General features: G+C 35.5%; 1 protein-coding gene and 1 long non-coding RNA gene across 2 annotated transcripts in view; one reads left to right on the top strand and one right to left on the bottom strand.

Moving 5' to 3' along the window:
* LOC129758233 (serine proteinase stubble) overlaps positions 1 to 15,139 on the bottom strand; it is a 617,997-nt gene that overhangs the window by 247,073 nt on the left and 355,785 nt on the right. The window lies entirely within an intron of this gene.
* On the top strand, positions 14,188 to 14,721 carry LOC129758239 (uncharacterized). Its single transcript, XR_008739923.1, has 3 exons — positions 14,188 to 14,252; positions 14,328 to 14,450; positions 14,510 to 14,721. It is a non-coding gene; the product is annotated as an uncharacterized LOC129758239 (long non-coding RNA).

Below are 15,139 nucleotides of genomic sequence, written 5' to 3'. Positions count from 1 at the left end.
TATCGTTATCGTATCGTTATCGTATCGTTATCGTATCGTTATCTTATTATTTATTTGGAGTCTTTGACTACTGTCATACAGACTTAATATTAAAACTAGCTTATGAATAAGATTACAAAACTATTAAAAATTAGTTAAAAACTAGTTTACATCACGGATTGCACTTTTAAACGTAGATTTAGATATATGAAAGTCAAATAAGTGCGAGACAACATTAAAAGCTTGACAACATCGGTTTAAGGGGTGATTTTGTCCAAATACTGTTCTGCTTCTTGGCAACCAAAAAATCAACTGACTGAGTAGTTGTCGAGCTGGGGCGTAGAGGTTTAAACTCTGGAGCAGTTGAGGACAGTCAACAGCGTTGGTCAAAATATCGTAGATGAACATTCGTTGAAGATAGTTTCTTCTTTGACTCAAAGGCGTCATTGATAGTAGGCCACACCTCTCAGAGTAAGGAGGTAGCCGTACGGGATCTTGCCAGGGCAGACGGCGTAATGCGTACCGCAAAAATTTTTTCTGGATTCTTTCAATCCTGTCGCTGTGAACGGAGTGGTAGGGTGCCCAAACAGGAACAGCATATTCTAAGACGCTGCGTACTAACGAGCAGAATAAAGTTTTCAATGCATACGGGTCTTCAAAACTTGACGTATTCCGACGAAGAAAACCGAGCAAAGCGAACCTTTGGCTGTAGTCGTCGCGACATGCTGGGCAAAAGTGAGCTTTTGATCAAAAGTAACCCCAAGATCTTTTATGGAGGTTACCCTTTCGAGTGAGCTTCCGCTTAAAGTGTAGTCGTAACGATCGTATCGTTATCGTATCGTTATCGTATCGTTATCGTATCGTTATCGTATCGTTATCGTATCGTTATCGTATCGTTATCGTATCGTTATCGTATCGTTATCGTATCGTTATCGTATCGTTATCGTATCGTTATCGTATCGTTATCGTATCGTTATCGTATCGTTATCGTATCGTTATCGTATCGTTATCGTATCGTTATCGTATCGTTATCGTATCGTTATCGTATCGTTATCGTATCGTTATCGTATCGTTATCGTATCGTTATCGTATCGTTATCGTATCGTTATCGTATCGTTATCGTATCGTTATCGTATCGTTATCGTATCGTTATCGTATCGTTATCGTATCGTTATCGTATCGTTATCGTATCGTTATCGTATCGTTATCGTATCGTTATCGTATCGTTATCGTATCGTTATCGTATCGTTATCGTATCGTTATCGTATCGTTATCGTATCGTTATCGTATCGTTATCGTATCGTTATCGTATCGTTATCGTATCGTTATCGTATCGTTATCGTATCGTTATCGTATCGTTATCGTATCGTTATCGTATCGTTATCGTATCGTTATCGTATCGTTATCGTATCGTTATCGTATCGTTATCGTATCGTTATCGTATCGTTATCGTATCGTTATCGTATCGTTATCGTATCGTGATCTCAATTTCATGAATCCAATATTTATAAAATAGCTTTATCGTTTTATTGTGACCAAGCAAAATCAAGCCTACCTCAGTCAGGTGCGGCTCTAAAGTTCAAATAGAGATCTCTTCAAATCTAATCAAATCAAAAACATCCAACCCATCCAGAAAGTAATGCTAATGATCGTCTAAACTGTTGCTGCTCCCATCATCCGTTTGGATCTAACGTCTCAATCGACAGACGATTGCTTGCGTAGGTAAGTATCATACATCGAACATTGACTCGTAAACAAATCGTTTGCATGTAAGCCAATCACTCTTGGATTCGTTCGTCCATCTTCGATCCCTCACCCTGGAGCACATAATAGATCCATCAACCGCGGCGGAATCACGATTTGCCTCTCTGTTCCGCTTTCTCGATGCGCCATCCATGGTGAAGCCATGACCGATGCTTTTTTCCTGTAGTTCTATCGTGTGTGGGGGCAGTTCATCTGATTCAATCCTCGAACGAAAGGAAGAAGATTGGTTGCATTTCTAAGGTCTGGGGCTGAGGTCCATTCGAAACACGTGCAAGGGCCACTCGTCGCTCTGGTTTGTGTGATTTGTTGTTTACGGTATGACCTGGGGGTTGCCACGTTCCTAACAACACGTTCGTGGAAGTATGCTCTAACACTAGACAGACTTTCGTTCGCGTGTCGTCATTTCAGCTGTTGACAGGTAAAGATTTGTACCTGATGGCGGAGATCTGGTGGTCCTGGCTCTTGGTAGCTGTAAGAAGCCACCACTTGCACTGCCTACGATCATTCATAATGGACACGTGACTTGTCAATCCGCCGGAAGCACTCGGAGATACTGTTCCTATCGGCGTTGGTCCCATTTGTCTCCTACTCAATGGCACGATGAGTAATGTTTATAGTTGACCTTAATGGTTGCAGATCTTGGTTAACAGTTTTTTTTTTGTCTATTTTCACTCTCAAATAATTAAGTGCCATACCATAACTGGGGTAGCATGCAACACTTTTCAACTTTAATGGCATCTAAAAAAATATCAATTAATTATAGAAAATCAGATTGTTTTTGCATAAAAAGTTTTAAGGTTGATGTTGTTAGAAAAATATTGGTTTCCTCAGTTATTCTTAGTGTTCTAAAAACATGCGATTTGTAGTCTACAAACTTTGTTTTCAATGGAAAATCTAATGAAAACTTTATAGTTTTCAAAGATTTGTGATGCCTTCAAGGCCATACCGCATGAAACATCAATTACACTAGTTTACTAAATTTAAAAAAAAATCGTGAACATCATTAACTGACCCAAATTTTCAATGTTAAGTCGGGAGCTGAATCCGGTAATTAAATTTAAAAAAATCTTAGTAGAACAGTTTTTGAGTTATGTTTCCAAAAAAAAATATGAAAAAAATAAAAAAAAGTTCTTGTACTTATATTCAAATAACTCGAACCGCATAGCACTAATTTGAAATATCTTTCTTAGTGGAAGGTAAATAAATTTGCTATCGAAAAATATCAAGTTGTTATTTGTCAAAATCGGTTGAAAATTGAAGAAGTGGGGAGAATGGGGATACTTGATCCCCTTTTCTCATTTTCACCGTATCTTTTTGGCAACTCGCCGTCTTTTGCATTTTCTGACAGCTTGTAATTTCAAGTTTATAAGCTTCCAAAGTTGGAACGATACATAAACTCGTAGATGAACGAGAAGCATTTTCGTGAGATTATAAAAATTGGGAGTTTTTATGAGTTTCAGGAGACTTGATTCTTTATTCAGGATGCCCTGACCCTTGGCAAAAATCTAGCAAAATCCGAAGATAAAAGGTCCGTTGACTTTTTTTACCATATTAGTTCTCATTTCACAGTTTGAAAGTATCTGACCAAGAGAATTCTAAAAAAAATTCTACTACCTAATAGTCATTGCATACTTAAAGGCACAATTTTATGGTTTTTAGATAAACTTAGTATTTTTAGTACTTTTTATCAGATTACTACTAGATATACATTAGTTATTAGACAGATATTAGTAACTTCATGATAACCAAAGATCACGATTCATTCAGAAGAAATCTCTCCCCTATTGTTATTTTACTTAAACAGTTATATTTGCATTTTTGAATAGCTCTTCTTTTAATGAATCGCACTGTTCTGATCTTAGTATAGGATGAATAAAACATGCAAAATCTCTATTGCTCTAATCTAAAATTGATCATTAACTTACCAGAAAGTCACATGCCAAATTTTAGTAAGATCTGACACGGAAAGGGGTTGCTTGAGTCTCAAGTGTTAATGGGGTATTAAGGTATTTTGCTCGAGAAAAGCCAAAAACTGGTGGTTTTTTATTAATAACTTTCTTCTTCATGCACTGATGGCTTTTTATCAATATTTTTTCATAGTCTTAATCGAGACAAATATTTCACCCTAAGACTGCAGCACAATTGGACTATAAACAAAAAAGTTATTGTAATTCAAAGAATGTATTTCGGCCGCAAATTGTCCTCTTAAACGCAATGCGTAAAATGTACTCATTACGTGTTAGGCGACAATTTACGGTCAAAATGTAATCTTTGAACTACAATAAGTTTTTTGTTTTAAGTTAAATCGTGTTGCAGTTTTCGGGTGAAATATTTGTCTCGATTAAGACTTTAAGAAAAATAAACCCAAAAAGCAGATGGATTTTAAAGCCATATTTCGATTTTTATGCTTTTGTATTAAAATTAAATTAACAAACAAATTGCTTGCTCATCTAAACATAAAGTTTATCACAGGAAAAAATGAATACGATGTTCTATTTAATTTTTCAAGGGCTAAGAAAGAAAATTTTATCCAAACTCACATATTACAGAATATTTTTTCGTATTTAGCTGTTGACATAAAAAAGAGTCACTTTTGCAAAATTGTACTAACGACGATAAATTCGTGTTATACTATTCTTTATTTGATTCAAATACCTTATTCTTACATATAGAATTGAAAACGCTTCTTTTTGAAATCAATTGATACATTTTCTATAAATTAGTAAATGATTGAAGTCGTTCCGTCATGAAGTGTCATTTGTTTCAAAATAACTACTGCTCTTTCAGAACTAAACATGAGTTGTCAAGAAGCTCAAACAATTTTAATAGAAATATTGTCGTTAAGAGACCTGGCAAATGATCCCTTTACAGTCTAAATCAGCAATATAATAATTAAAAAAGAATTAATTATTGATGCATTTGGCTCCTTACCGAAAAAAAAGGTTTGTCAATTACCATAAACTGAAAACATAAATAGTTGGTCTATGAAACATTATTATTTCAGTCGTTCTCTTTTTCCACCAAGAATTCTATAAACCTTTTAAAAACGCGCTGAAAAGAATAAGTGAATTTATCGAACTCTAGATAGGTTGATATTATGCATATCCTACTTTTTGGTGCCACAGCCAAAGCAACAGTGACTGGAAGGTGCATCACAATTAGTACACCAGGACCATCAAATATAAATCAACCTATGCTGCCTCCTTCCCGCATCGCCTATTAATGGACTTTGGTGAGATTGTTTCATTTTATTTTAATTATATTTTTACATATTTCGTCAATCCTATTTGCCATGCAGGATTTTCCACTTAAACATCCCTTCCCATTCCTTTCTGAAACAGCTTTATGGGTCGTATGAGTTCTCTGCACCTAAAGAGTTATTTTTGCTGTTTCAGATAATCCTTTCTATGATCACATTGACTTGTCACGGTGTGCATCATGGTACCACACTGATCTTCAAGAGCAGCACTTGGAATGAATATTGAATCCAGATACTCATTTTGGCAACTTGCGTTGCTCTTGATTATCAGTTGTGTCTCGTGTATCAGCCAATGCAAGATGTGTGTAGTCATCCTATGCTATGCTATGCTATCCTACTTTTTCGTGCCACAGCCTTCTTCTCTACTTCAAAAATTTTCCTTCAGGAAATATCAGACATCACGCCATTCGAGATAACATCTGAAAAAGATTTATGAGCCAGTAAAAAGCGGCTTTCATTATATACAAAAATATTCATTGTTATGCAAACATACCATGGAAAGTTTTTTTTAAGAAAAATAAATGAGTTTGACCGTTTGGATAGATGCTTTTCACATGTTATCGATTCCAGCGGATTGCGAATGCTGGGATGCCAGACGTTATCATTGAAATGGTTTATTCGTTGGTTATAAATTTTTTTATTGTCATATGTATCAAATCTGTTTCTTAATCAAATTATTAATTTTTGAATTATTTTCTTCAATAATATTAAAACTATACAAAGCTGCGTGAGAATTGTAACTCAAAATTAGTTTATGTATATTAATAATAAACAAATAACTATTCAGATTTTGATAATTTATATTTTGCTGTGATGCCTAAGAAATTTGAAATAATTTTCTGGCAAGCAAATAAAGTCATTGTGTTTTTCATAAAGAGTTTTTAGCTGTGTAATTTCGATAGTTACGTTTCTTTGTTCATGAGGAAAATGCAAATATTTTGCGTCCACGTTTTTAACAGATTTCAAAGTTCATTACTGTGGGCAATATAATTTCATAAACTGCATGTCTTCAATCTTCCGAACACGATGTGAGACTTATCACAGTAGAAAAACGCAGGGGAAAATTGGGTAAGACGGACACCCTACGGTAGAATCGCGATACAAAATCAGATATCGCTTTTTTCATCCAAGTTTTCGTGCAGATGAGCAGTTTAGATTGTTGGCTATCGTATTAACTATCGGAATTCATAAATTCCCTGCATCATAAATCATCAAAGCTATAATTATCTAAAATATGCTTGCAAATTACACTTTTAAAAATGGTCGGGTAAAACGGACACTGCTCAGAAAAGTCACATTGTAGGAAATAAACCAACTTTTGTTAGGTGTGACAGAGAAGAGGTGATTGACATCACACTTTGTTCTAGAACAATTTCTCAGGAAATTTCAAATTGGCATGTGCCTAACGAAGAATCGATTTCTGACCACAGGTTTATCTATTTTGAACACTCAGGTGAGTTTTTAGAAACAATTACATTCAGAAATCCAAGAACAACTAATTGGGACCTATATTTGGAGCATCTTGCTACTAAATTTCATGGATATACACCTGAAATTACTACTCCTTCTGAGTTGGATGAAGTGGTTGCAAAAACCACCGAAATTATTTTGAATTCTTATGAAGAAGCGTGTCCCTTACGAACGTTGAAATTCAACAGAAACAGTACACCATGGTGGAACTCAAATCTCAGTAAATTACGAAAAAACTGCAGACGCTCTTGGAACCGAAGGCGCACGGAAGGTTTTGATGCTTTCAAGTTGGCTCGCAGAGCTTACCGGAAAGCAACAAGAGCTGCCGAACGCTCAAGTTGGCAGAGCTACTGCACAAACATTTCAAGCTTGCACGAAGCAAGTAGGTTAAATAAAGTTTTAGCCAAATCAAAAGATTATCAGGTTTCATACCTTAAAAACCCTCGTGGTGATTATACGTCAAACGACGAAGAATCATTAAGTTGTCTATTCAATACTCACTTTCCAGGATGTGTTGATCAAGATTCATCGATAGAGCCTGAGTTCTTTTCTGGAAGTCTAGATTCCTTGCATTTTGATCGGAAAATAGTTACTACAGAATCGATCAAATGGGCAATCGATGGTTTTGCTCAATACAAATCTCCTGGAAGTGACGGTTTATTTCCAGTTTTACTTCAAAAAGGTTTCGATCATTTCAAACACATATTAAGAAAAATAATGATAAGCAGTTTTGCTCATGGATATATTCCTAAACTTTGGCGGCAGATAGCCGTGAAATTCATCCCTAAAGGGGGACGATCATCATACGACGAAGCCAAAAGCTTTCGTCCTATTAGTCTAAGTTCATTTCTATTAAAAGCACTTGAACGTTTAATTGATCATCATATCAGGCAAGAATGCCTTGTCCTTGTCCAACATCCGCTTAATGCGACATAACATGCATACCAAACAGGAAAATCAACATTAACTCTTCTGCACAACGTAGTACATAATATTGAAAATAGTTTTTCACAGAAAGAATCGTGTCTAGGAGCATTTCTAGACATAGAAGGAGCATTTGATAATGTCTTGTTTACATCAATAATGGATGCGGCACTACTTCATGGAGTGCCTAGTGTTATAACTAACTGGATTAGCGCAATGCTAAGTAACAGGAATCTTCATTCGTCTTTAAGACAGGCTTCAATAACAAAAGTTAGCACACGTGGTTGCCCACAGGGAGGTGTACTATCACCTCTTTTGTGGAACCTAGTTGCAGACGGTTTGTTGAGAAAACTCAATGACCGTGGAATACCAACCTATGGATTTGCAGATGATTATCTTCTGCTGGTAAGAGGTTTGTGCATAAGCACATTATTTGATATAATGCAACAAGCTCTGCGCTCTGTTGAACGATGGTGTTCTCATGTAGAACTTTCAGTTAATCCTCTAAAAACTAATATTGTTTTATTTACTAAAAAACGTATCACCCGTGGGGTGCGCCCTCTGCTGTTTTATGAATCACCGTGTCTAATCAAGTTAAATATTTGGGTGTCATTCTTGACTCCAAATTAAACTGGTCTGATCACATCGAATTCAGAATCAAAAAAGCATGCATGGCCTTCGGACAATGCCGACGTGCAATCGGAAAAAACTGGGGACTCAAACCCAAACATATTCACTGGATTTACTCCACAATAGTAAGACCAATTCTGGCCTATGGGTGTCTAGTGTGGTGGCAGAAAGGAGAAGTTGCAACAGTTCGGACTAAACTAAATCACCTTCAAAGAATGTGTCTTTTGGGGATGTCCGGATCGTTCACTACAACTCCTACTGCAGCACTAGAGGCTCTGTTTTCTATCAAACCTCTACATTTGTTCCTAAAACAGGAAGCCTTCTCATGTGCTTTTCGTCTACAGGCAGTTGGTCTCTGGCTGTCAGGAAATATCGAAAGATCATCGAGTCATACAAATGTGTGGCCTGAATTAGTTAGATTAAACAAGTTTAATCTAGCGCCAAACGATTTAACACTCTCGAGTAGTTTTCCCTACATGGGGTTTAAAGTCAAATTTCCTTCTCCTCAAGAATGGTTATCAGGTTTCGTAGAGGACCAAATGTCCTCTTATATTGTATTCTATACTGACGGTTCATTATCAAACGGCCGTGCAGGTGCAGGAATTTACTGTCATGAGTTGAACATAGAATATGCTCAATCTCTAGGAAAATATTGTACAGTCTTTCAGGCTGAGGCTGAGAAAACGTCAACATTCAAGGCAGTTTTTGTTTGTGATGCTTACGATGAGATTGAAAAGTAATGTTTATGTTTATTTATTTCGTCAATCAGTTGTAGACTACGTTTACAATTTGCTCATACAAAAATTGTCTTAACCACTATTTTGTAAATGTCTTCTGTTTAACACTTTTCTTATTGCAGCTCTGGACATGGTTATGTCAATATGTACACAATATTGATTATAAGTTTTCATCATTTGGTTTACAGGTTTGTTGCTGGCGTACATGGTTCGTTGAGACTCAGCTTGAAATAAGTTTCTGGTTCTTAGTATGCGTGAGGGTGTGTAAAAGTTCAAGTTTTCTAACAAGTATTCTGATTTTACACGTTGGGAGATAATATCGTTAACAAAGGAAATCATAGCAACGTCTCTTCGTTTTTCAAGCGTTTCAATATTGATTAACATGCATCGTGCTTCATATGATGGAAGAATCAAAGTGGAACTCCAGCCCAGCTTTCTTAGTGCAAACAGTAGAAATTGTTTTTGAACCGATTCTATTCTTGTAACATGAGTGGGCTGATACGGGTATAGATCTTACATACGATATGAAAAGTGTTTTTATTGTATAAGGGTCCTTAAAGTGATAACAGAATCTTTTGATAAACCCTAACATACTGAAAGCTTTATTAATAATCGTGTTAAAATGTTCAATAAAAGTTAGTTTGGTGTCCAGTATTACACCTAGGTCCCTAATTTTGTTACATCTTTCAATCTGCTGCTGCCCTAAAGTAAAATTAAAATCATGATGGTTCAGTTTTCTAGACTAAGATATAATGTTGCACTTTTTAATATTGAGATCTAGCAGACTTTTTGCACACCAAGTGTAAAAAATATCAATATCATCCTGAAAATGCTGTAAATCCATTCTGTTACGTATCTCCATGTACAGTTTCATATCGTCGGCATAAATGAGTACTTTGACGCTATTTAATACTAAATTGACATCGTCTACAAAAATTATAAATAACAAGGGGCCCAAGTGAGATCCTTGTGGAACACCAGAAGAGACCTGTATTTCTGTCGAGATTTTTCCTTTAAAACGGACTACCTGCGTTCGATCCGACAAATATGACTCGATCCATTTTAAAAGTGAAGTTGATAATCCTATACGTTTTAGTTTAAAAAGTAGCAATGAAATGTCAACTCTATCAAACGCCTTACTAAAATCTGTATATAAAGTTTCAACAAAATTACATCTGTCCATAGCTCCAAGCGAGAAGTTCACAAATTCTAATAGGTTGGTAGATGTTGATCTACCTTTGAAAAAGCCATGTTGGTTATTGGAGATGCGATTATTTACTTGATTGAACATCTTTTGATTCACAATCGCCTCAAACATCTTTGGGATACATGAGATAATAGCAATGCCTCGATAATTGTTTATGTCTGATCGTTTACCAGATTTAAATATTGGGATTAAAAATGACTTTTTTCAGGCTATCGGAAAGACTCCTGATTTAAGAGATAAATTGAACAGCCAAAATAGTGGATTAACAAATGAAGTAGCAAATTTTTTAAGTAATAGTGGAGGTATTTGATCAGGACCTGGACCTTTTTTGTCATCAAGACTATTGAGGGAACTTAAAATTTCTTGCACAGTAATATTTTCAACACTAACGTCATTTACTCGTTCAGGAAGATAAGAAAAATAATTTAAGTCTGGAGAAGCATTAGATTTTTTGTAAATATTTTGAAAAAAACGAGCAAACTGGTTACAAATCTCCTCACTGTCAGATCCATCAAAGTCTTCAAACTGCATACGTGATGGAAAATTAGATGTTTTCATTTTTTCATTTGCATAGCTAAAGAAGGTTTTAGGATCGGATTTAATATTGCTCTCTACTCTTGCGTTGTAACTGTTATAAGCTAGCGATATTTCTACATCAAGTACTCTGCAAATTTCTTTGTATGCGTTCAGATTGTGCGAATTCTTATTTTTCTTATAGGCTTTATGTGCTTTTTGCTTTTTATTTTTGAGTTGTTTTATATCACGTGTGTACCATGCTGGATGTTTATAGCTTGTCAGTATTCTTTTCTTTCTCTTAGGCACGAGTTCGTCAATAATTGTATATAGATTACTACTAAATAAACCAGCAGCTACATTCATATCTGATTCATCTTTCAAAAGATTTTGCCAATTAATATCATTGAAACGCATATCAAAATCAGAATAATTCAGGTTTTTAAAATCGTATACGAGTTCAAAATCGGCACCACTAGGGCGCTGTCTATATAGATCAGTAAAAAGTGAATACTCTATGGCAGTATGAAATTTTTCGTTTTTCCATAATGGATCTGCAGCTTCTTCAATACAAAAATCTTCCGTGCAGTTGGTGAACAATAGGTCTAAAAAGCGGTTTTGCTGGTTGCGAACATGATTAATTTGATGAAATCCTAGTTCACTTATTTTATCAAAAATAAAATGTAATGTTACGTTCTCACCTATAACCGGTTGCAATATCGATGAGTTTTCAACATCTTCAATAAAATCAATGGAATTCTGGTTAAAATCACCATAAATATGTATTTTAGTCTCAGGTTTCAATGATTCAATTATGGTTTCAGCAGTCCGGAAAAACTTTTCATATGAGTCTTTTTTAGCCATATCTGGAGGGAAATACACAGATACAAAAATATGTATTTCTTCATGAATCGTAATTTTAACCCAGACATCTTCATACTCGGCGCATTTACTGCTAGGAAGCTGTTCAGAGGAAAGAGTGCCTTCAACTGCGATAAGTACACCACCACCAGATTCTTTGTCAGTTGATTCGAAATCGCGGTCACTTCGAAAAACATTGAATCGACTTCCAAAAACTTCTTCGCTCTTTATATCTTCAGACCAATTTGTTTCTGTAGCTAAAATAATGTCATACGAGCAGCCATTAACTTTTTTTAAAATTTCATGAATTTTTCTTGCACTCCGCATTCGATTAAAATTTTGACAATAAATTATTGTCTCTTTAAAGTTAGTTACCTCTCCTTGATGGAGAGTCGTCGATTCTTCAAGATGATTGTTGTCCTCCAAGGGGTCTGTCAATTTCTGGCAAAACACGAATGTCTGCATGTACAAGCCTGACATGGAGCAGTCGATGACGTTTGCACAGCCACGGGTTCGTGCCCTGGGACAAAAGATGAACTGCATACTGGGGCCGAAATAGTTCCAGACGGTGACAAATTAAACGGGCGCGGAGCGATAGGTGTTGAAACTGTTGATGCAGCACTTGTTGGGTACGGATTAAGAATTTCACCCCTTTGAAAGTGAATTGGTCGATGACTGGGTGGAGGTCTGGAGAATTGAACCTTCGCTGCAGCAAGAAGCTCACGGTCAGTAGGTATTTGAATGTAATTGTTGTTGTTGTTGTTTCTGTTGCTGTTGTTGTTAATGTTGTTGTTGTTGTTGTTGTTGTTGTTTTTGTTGTTATTGCAGTTAAAGTTGAGGTTGGGATTGTGGTACCGATTTTTATTGTAGTTGTGGTTATTTTTATTATGACTGTTCGAGTTGTATTCCCTTTTTCTTTGTTTTTTTTCTTATATTTGCGGCATCTGCCATTTTTTGCTGAAGTAAGCGACGCTTTTTTCGCTCATCATATTCACTCCAGTCAGCTTTCCAAATTTTAGTGGTTCCTAATAGTCGCCATCCTGAATTATCAGCATTTACTAAATCCAATTCAAACTCTAAGCTTGGCAGTGAATCAGGCAAAGTGGGAGCCTGAACAATCTTCGATTTAAGCTCATCAACATTCGATGACAATATTTTTAGTTCACCTATAATGTCGATTTCAAGCAATGGATTGTTATGCATCGTACAAATGGCTGCTGATTCGATGCTTCGCTGATTAAGCTGACAAATGTCATTGTTAATTATGGTCAGCGATTGATTAATGTATTTTTTTAAATTTGAAGAGGATGAATTTATGGAGGCCATCTGTTCCTTAAGATCGTTAAGCAAAGTTTCTATGCTCTCCAAAATTTGCTGGATATCGCTCGGTCTTTCACCTTTCTGCGCAAGTCGGTGCATCACCTCGGTGTTTTCATTTATTTGCTTCGTTAGCAGCTTCTGTTGCTCAGCAAGCGCATTAAAATCAAACGTTGTGGATACCAGCGACTGGCATGACTCACAGCATGGAAGTAAAAACGAGGATGGATCCACCGTTTTTTTGTCAAATTTCTTGATACGGAGTGAGCCACGCAGGGACGATACCCCCACACAGGAGGGGTGAAATGACCGGGTGCACCCGACACATGACCACAGCACTTCAGCGGAAGAATCAGCTTCACACACTTCGCAAACTTTACTCATTTTTTTATATATATTATTGTTATTATAACACCGGCACAGAAAGAAAAAAGCGCTAACTTGCGAAAAGTACTAGAAGCAAAAAAAAAAAAAAAAAACAATTAATTAATTATTACGCGCGGGCCGGGAGCGGGTTAAAAACGCGTCCAAACTGATTGACGAATCGATTGAATATCAGATCAGATCTATTAACATCACACTGAAATTCAAAAGGAGAAAATCTCACTCAAGAAAATATCAATCTCATGAAATTTCGCAACCTTGTGTTCCGGATGCCGCACAAAGGGGTAAATGCACCTAAAAAGCGATCAAAATCATTTGCGGACAAACGGTAAACGATAGTCATTTGATGTCTTCACAACATTTTCATATTTTTTGATGATTTATCAAATTCTTGAAAGAAAACAGTGATTTTTTTCACCCGAAAGGGAAATAAAAAAAATTTCTTGAAAAAATTAGTCTAGAGACTAGATGTCTGCACAAAAGTTGTAGATCTTATTATGTTAACAAACTTTGTTGAAGACACTATCAAGATCGCATAAAAATCATATAAGTTACGAGCATTTTAAAAATAATACAAGTAATTCTGAGATTTTATTTAATATCCTCTTTAGTGTTCAATTTACAACCTTGATATATTTGAGAAAGTTGTTCAAATTGTTACAACACACAGTTTTGTGGAACAACCCAAGTAACCAAAAGTTCCATAAAACAGTCTCTTTAAAGCTTACTCAGCCCAACTCGAGGGCTGTATAGAATTCTATTCAGCTGAAAATTTAAGTTCTTATCCACACTTGCATGTTCTATTATCAAAGCTGAGTAGAAGGCTATTCAGCCTTCGTATGAAACTTCAATAAAACAGAAAAAAGAAATATAAACATAGAATTCACTTTTTTATATGCTTAGAAATCCATCAACTCTCAAATCTGTTGTAGACTTATTGCTACTTATTCTCTAAATGAATTTCATACTTACTTGAAAAATTGACATGCTTGAAGATTTGAACCTGGACCTTCGTAGAGTGAACTGAACACGTTACCTCTGTACCATGACCATAGCTTGAATTGATGTTATTTAAAACATCAATTAAAAGTTCATTTAGGATAATCACCTTTTTAAAGTAGGCTGAATATAAAAATGTAAACATTTGCATCGATCAAATGATGCAAACAATGTTTCCAAACCAGACCCACACGATTCGAAATCAAACGTAAGTACATATTTAAGATTCGTTTATCTTTCTTTTTTTGATTTGTGCGCCTTACTTTTTTTTGTTTTATTCTAGTTTCTAAAACGGATTCTCTATGCATGGTCAGCAAGGTTTCGTTTATAGTAATTCGACAATAAAGAACTGAGGAATCAATATCAACGAAAAATGAATGGAAAGTCAAATCGAACTCCTGAAGAAGTATGTTTTTTTGTTTAATTTTTTTTTTGTACCGCTTACTAAAATTTTGTATATTTTAGATTTTTGATGGAAGACTACAATCGCAGTTCTTCAAAAAGGATGTGAATAAATAAAATGAAAGGAAACATTTTTTTTTATTGCTCTTAGCGGAATAAAACTAATGGAACGATTAGTATTGGTGATTTGAGCTAGTGGTGCGGTCGCATTAAATTACTATTAGTAGCAGCCAGTGACATTTTGCTCAAGGTGCTGGAGGTACCGCTCTGTTCCTACTGTGACCATTTTCAAATCAAGGAGATTCGGTGTGTAGAAATGAAAAACTAAATAAATTTAAAAACTAAACGTGAATAAAAAATTGAAGCTATTATGTTCGATTGGTGCAAAAAGTATACTTTTAATTATTATGATGTATGAGTATGATCCCCGATCAATAATGTTCCTAGTTAAAGTCGTATTTTTTTCTTCCTAGGCCCCATTTTGTCATTATTAGGCTGTCAATAATTAAGAACATCTTTGAAAAGTTTTCAGGCGAATGTAAAAAACTCATGGAAAAGTTTTCAAAAAAGCTCGATTCACATAGAAGTTCAGAATAGGACTTCAAAGTCCATTAGGAGTTCAGAATGGAACTAAAAAGTTCGCTAGAAGTTCAAAATGGAACCGAAAAGTTCGTTAGGAGTTCATTAGAAAGT

This window comes from Uranotaenia lowii, chromosome 3 (assembly GCF_029784155.1).
Source record: "Uranotaenia lowii strain MFRU-FL chromosome 3, ASM2978415v1, whole genome shotgun sequence".
Lineage (NCBI taxonomy): Eukaryota > Metazoa > Arthropoda > Insecta > Diptera > Culicidae > Uranotaenia > Uranotaenia lowii.
The sequence above is the reverse complement of the archived record's forward strand: the minus strand, read 5'-3'. Positions and strand labels throughout refer to the sequence as shown.